Source organism: Coloeus monedula, assembly GCF_965178545.1.
Source record: "Coloeus monedula genome assembly, chromosome: 2".
Lineage (NCBI taxonomy): Eukaryota > Metazoa > Chordata > Aves > Passeriformes > Corvidae > Coloeus > Coloeus monedula.
In genome coordinates, this window is record NC_138782.1 from 54,365,642 (window position 1) to 54,372,024 (window position 6,383).

The following is a 6,383-nucleotide window of genomic DNA, read 5'->3' on the forward strand; positions in this document are numbered from 1 at the left end:
GGTTTTTTGAATTCTGGGGACAATGACTGGGAGGCAGCCCAAAGCAACTGATGGAAGGAAAAAGGCATGGAAGATGAGAAGCAGACATAATCCCCAAATGCTGGTTTACTGTTTCATGTGTAAGGAAAGTGATGTACTGGTTAGATCTATTTATTTTGGCTATTAAGTTTTTTGAAGTGTAGCATTCTATGGAGGCAGCAACCAACGAGTAGTTGGTGCTGAAATAAAAACAGTGTGGTTAACTGATGAACAGTCTGGCCTAGAGAGAAACAAATCCCTCCCTCCTTTTAAGGTTTTACTTTCTGTAGGGATAGGGGTAACAGATGTGTATCTCAAGTGCAGCATGCATGCTACAGCTTTTGCTGTAACCAACAATATGGCACTATTAATGAAGAGGCTCCTTGATCTCTGATAATGAACCTGTGAGAGAAGACAATTTACCATGGCCTATAAGGTTTTCAGAACTGTCATGGGATTTGGCTGCATTCGGTACACCTCCTTCTATTTCTTAATGGTTCCGAGAATTGCTCATGCAGGGACACCTTCCACTAGGCTAGGTTGCTCAAAACCCCATCCAGTCTGGCCTTGAACACTTCCAGAGATGGTGCATCCGCAGCTTCTCTGGGCAACCTGTGCCAGTGCCTCACCACTCTCACAGTAAATTTCTTCACAATACCTGAACTAAACCTACCCTCTTTCAGTTTAAAGCCATTGCCCCTTATCCAGTCACTACATGCCCTTGTAAAAAGTCACTTTCTGGCCCTCTTGTAGCCCCCCACCCACAGGCACTGGAAGGCTGCTGTACGATATCCTCCTCAGAGCTCTCTCATCTCCCGAGTGAACTACCCCAGCTCTCTCAGCCTGTCTTCATAGGAGAGGTGTTCCAGCCCCCTGGTCCTCTTTGTGACATGCCTCTGGACTTGCTCGAACAGGTCTGTGTCCTTGTTGTGTTGGAGCCTCAGTGCTGGCTGCAGCACTGGAGGTGGGGTCTCACCAGAGCAGAGCAGAGGGGCAGAATCCCCTCCCTCACCCTGCTGGCCACGCTGCTTTGGATGCAGCCCAGGATACAATTGGCGTTCTGTACCCTGTACTCACTGAGCTCACTTTGCTGGATCATGTCCAGCCTCTCATCCATCAGCACCCCCAAGTTCTTCTCTTCAGGGCTGCTCTCAATCCATTCTCTGCCAGCCTGTGCTTGTGCTTGGGATTGTCCTGATCCAGGTATAGAACCTTGTACTTGGCCCTGTTGAATTTCATGAAGCTCATACAGGCCCACGTCAAGCCTATCCTGGTCCCTCTGCGTGGCATCCCTTCCCTCCAGTGTGTTGACCACACCACTCAACTTGGTGTTGTTGGCAAATATGTTGAGGGTGCACTCAATCCTATTGGCACCAACAAAGATTTGTCGGACATAAGCCAAAATAAGATACATGGGGATGTATATTACAGAAAGACTTCTACTCTCAGTTATCTGTTGTATTTAAGACAATATACCGTGTGCCCAGCGGTAAAAAAAACAAACTACAATGTGAAACTTTTTGAAAATATATCGTAAGATTTTGGCAAATATATTTGCCTAATGACAATTAATGCAAGTTCTTTCGAACTTTTCTTCACTCCTTGTCTTGCCAAACATGATGTTTGAGCTATGGGCTGTTTGATTCTTCAGTGGAGCGCCTTGGTAGCAAAAGCATCAGGACATACACCTGTGCTTTGAAACACATCAAAACAGTGGTTTTCTAAGGGTATTCACATGAAACACAACCTGACAGGTCTCCCTCTCCTCTGATTCCATGACTTTGTGTGATAATTTACCTTGTAAAATTTAACTTTCTTTTTATACAATTTGTTCAAACCTCTAAGGTATGTGGATACCTCTGAGCTGTGAGAGACACTTTCTTTTGCTACAAAGCAATAAAAAAATACCAAAAAATAAATCAATTTATGTGGTTATTATTATCATAGGAGACAGTATCTCTGAGCATGACACAAACTGCTGCTTTGAGTACAGCAACAGTCCAGAAAATTTACAGCAAAGTATGAAGCTCAAGACAATGGGAAAATACATAAAGACAAAGCAGCACAATAATATTGTGTCATCACTGGTCCAAGCCAGACTCCTGGTGACTGTTACCAGGTGTTCTCACTATTCAGTCGGCTGAGTAGTTGTGCATCTTGTGAGAACTAACACAGAAAGGAGGAATCAATAGGAAAGTCCATGGTTGATAGTCAGCAGTGAAATTGGATTGTGCCTTCAGGGAATGCCACTCCTAAGAGTTACAAAGTGGTAATGTAATCTCAGTTCCAAGGATTTATTAGGAATGAAGAAACCCAGAGTGAGGTTGTCTTTAATCTCTTCAAAAGCAGGAGAACAGGCTTGTACAAGCCAGTGGTTGTATTTACCATCTTTGGCCTGGTTCTTTACAAGCAGCTGGTGCTTTACAGCAGAGATTCACATCTATAGCAGCTGCTCTTCCTTTTAAACCCTTCTTCAGTTTTACAACCCCTTTGAATGGATTTTGTCAATCTGTGAGTGGGACAAGGCTCAAGGGAGCTGTGCAAAGGAATGCTTCAGTAGATGGCACTCTCCCTCTGAAGGAGGATGGGCAAATACCTCAGCCAAGGAATTAGATGCAGTGAGAACAACTTCCTTTATACTCTACAGAAATTGCAGTGAATGCCCACAGAGCTCTGCAATGAAGTAACCCCTGGCAGATTCTCACAAATCTGGATCTATCAAGTCCTCACATCTGGCTTCCTCCCTGCTTGAATGACTGTAGTCTGTTTATGTTCAGCTGAATTATTCCTGAATTCCTAACAGTGAATATTTACACACCCACACATACACACACACGTGTGGTTTTTTATATGTATTATGTGTATTTTGTGTATGTATGTGTGTGTGTGTGTGTATATACATATATAGATATAGAAGAGCTTGGTAGTAATGTAAGTTGCACACATTAGACTCAGAGTTTACAATTGTTCTGCTTTCTCAAACATTTTTTTCAAATTCTTTATTTTATTCTACTATTCTGTTAATAGTAGGTCCATTTTGAGAACATAAATCCTTCGATTTGTTGATAGTTTTCTGTTGGTATTTTATAGTCACAAGATTTCATAGATTCAGTTTAAAGAGCACTGAATTAGTACAAGTGAGGAGGCCTCAAATGCAGGTATGGGGACAATAAAGACCTGCTAGGCATTAGGGAAGCTACAACCTGTTGAATCACATCTGTTGTTAAACAAGCACTAATGCACAGCCATCGTACATATTTCTAAACTGTACGGTGCTTTCCTCACCCTTGAATTGGAAGGTGAGAGAGGAGAATGAAAGAAATGTGTATGACAAAGTTGCAATAAAAAAATTACATGGGACAGATTTATAGAATGCAAATTTAATTAGTTCAGTTTCTTAGAGTTTTGGATTCTTGAGTAACCAGTGTTGTATATATTCTTTCCATTTACTGCTTTTGAAGTATTTAAGTATCTGTTTTCTTATTTGACTGGCACACAAGTCAAATAAGACAGTCTAAGTTCTCAATCACTGCCTCTCCCCTACACTTTGCAAAAATCCTTTTTCCATTTATTAAAATCACAGGGATAACAGTATTCTGAAAATCCAGAACCTGGGGCTAAATTTTTGCTACCATAGCTCAAATACCTTTTTTCCCCCCAATATTTATGTCAGAGCCTGAGGGTGCTTGGGGGCCTGTGAGCACGAAGAGGCCCTAGGTCATGTATGAAAGAGGAGTAGAAAGCATATTTGTGTATGTGTCTCCAGTACCAGTCAACTTTTGAGCGACCGAAAGTTATGCACCATTTTAAACTGGATAAAGGAATTTCTGTTGCAAGAAGCAGTTAAAGCAGTGGAATGCTGCATGAGCAAAATGGTAGATGAACAATTATATTTTTTACATTTTCTGTTTTTGATTCAGAACAAAATAAACCTACTGTGAGTGTTAGATGCTTAAGGGACTGTGCCCAAAAGCAGTATTTTCTGTCATTTGCAGAGAAGCTACACAGCAGATTAAATGCTGGACCAGTAGAAGCTTTCTGTTGGAAGTACTATTTAGCTACAGCATTCATCTATTTTTTGGCAAATAGGTTTAAACTTCCGAATGCATTTTATACAGAATTCCAAACAGCCTTCACACAGTGAGGTTGCTGCTTGGAAGTCTCTTTTGCACACAGACAGAATGGAAGTGTTTTGGAGAGGCTTTTTTTAACACTGTACAAAGGAACAGATTTTTTTTTCCTTTGGAGACAAAAATCAAGATGTGGGCTATGGGACATTGACTATTTGAAACATGTTCTGTACAAGAATAAAACAAAAAATAGTCTAACATTATTATGGTACTAGTATTTTTATCCCTCTTCTGCAGAGTTAAGCTGACATTTTATTCAATGAGATAAGGAAACTTATCAAGGTCATGAAACCAATCAAAAACATTGGATTTATAGTTTCAACCTTTACCTTTACAGCAGCTGTTGTGATTTCATAGTCTGTTTGAAGATCCACAAACCAGCCTTCTACACTGACTTTCAAGTAGTTGTTTCAAATCAAAGAACAATTTCCTGACTGAGTCATCAAACTAAGTATCAGGACACCTGAGTTTTATGCCTTCAGGCAAATTATAGCCTAATGTTTAGGTGTCGTGCACTTTTTTAACTCCCACTTATCTAAAACAGAGTTGCAAGAGCTCAGCACCTCTGAAACTTGTTTTTAAACCATTTTGGCAATATCTTCTTTACAGATGTGTTGGAAAGCTGTTTTAGTGTTCACAATACATTTTGAAATGTTTAGTAAGAACATTACAGAAATGCAGTCATTACTAGCAAATGTTTCATTGAAACAGTCTTGTTGTTTTCTCATCTCAGTGCAGTACAGTTCAAGTACTTTTACTTTTTCAAGTACCTTTAAAGAATTTCACAATTAAACATTACTGTTCATTAGACAGAATAGAGCAAGAGACAGAAGGAGCATGTGATGGATAACAGGCTTTTAGGATGAAAGCTGAAGGGTGGAAGATGATGAGCAAAAGGTGAAGAGCAGGTGGTGGCAAAAGTAGGACCTGGCAATCACATAGGTTCCCTATGCTTTAGAACACCCCTACTGAAAGGATCCAGAAAACATGGTGAGAAAACAGAAATACTAGCCCCGCCTTTGGTAACATTAAGAAGCTAGGCAGAGATCAGAACTCAATGGGTTTGCAGAGCTGGTCAAGGAAGTAGCCAGAAAAATGTAAGTCCCAATTCTTTGTAATGAATTGCATTATGTATTAGAGGTCTCATATCTTTTGATTTACCAGTGTAGGTAGGCTTATTTGTGACAAGTAGTATTTGTGTTTAGGAAAATTACATCAAGAGAAAAAACAACAGTTGTTGAACAGACCAGAGAGATTTGGGTCAGCCTGTTCATGAGTGTGTGGAGATGGGTGCAGAATAAAGGGTTGATTTTCAAACATGATTTATTTAGAAAATAAAGATTTATTAAAGGACAGAGGCTGAAACTTACCAATAAATGTATCAAATGCAATAGTTAGAATAAATCCACCAAATCTATGAATAAGAAGTTAATTAAAGTGATCAACATTCAGCAGACCTGTACTTGCAGGATCCCTAATTAAGGTAACCATGAATCAAAACAGTTTTTACTGGAACCCTCAATATTACAAATATCACTTCATGCTACAAGAGTTAAACCAGGGTCATTTGTAAAACTGTTCGGCCAAGGGTGGGCACATGCACCAGGCTGGTGAATTAAGCAAAAGGAGAAGTGATTGTTTTCCTTTTACTACCTTTTTCTGCATGAAAACCACAGATAATTTTTGCATCCTCCCATTGCTAGCTTATCCAGCCCACTCTGCAGGACTTGCTTGACAGGAGGAAAAGAGTGCTAAATTCATTTGGCCACTGTCTTTTTTTTTTTTTTTTTTTTTTTTCCCCCTGTTTTCTATTCTTGCTGATTTGCAAAGCCTCAGGTGACTGAGTTATGAGTTGTTTGTCCAACAGCTCCTTTGTTCTGATCTGTGCTTCAGCAAAAACTGGAAAAACCTGTTCACTTGCTCTTTTTATTTTTTTTAATCTTCCTCTCTCCAATTGGTAGCTGCAGCTTGTACTCATGCAGACAAGGTGGTGCCTACCTTTCATGTGGAAAGCTGCCTTACAAAAACTGAGGTTGCATTTTCCATTATCCCAGTTTTTCTAGCCTGATACAGGCTTTGGTGGATGCTTCATGACCTAAACCCCATCCGTTCTCCACGAAATGTGTTTAGGTCATTATTTTATTTTTCTTCAGGCAAGGGGAAGGTGTTTGAGTGTGTCTCCAGTGCACTCCTTTTAAATAATAATTTATGAACTCTAGGAGATCTGCAGAAAAC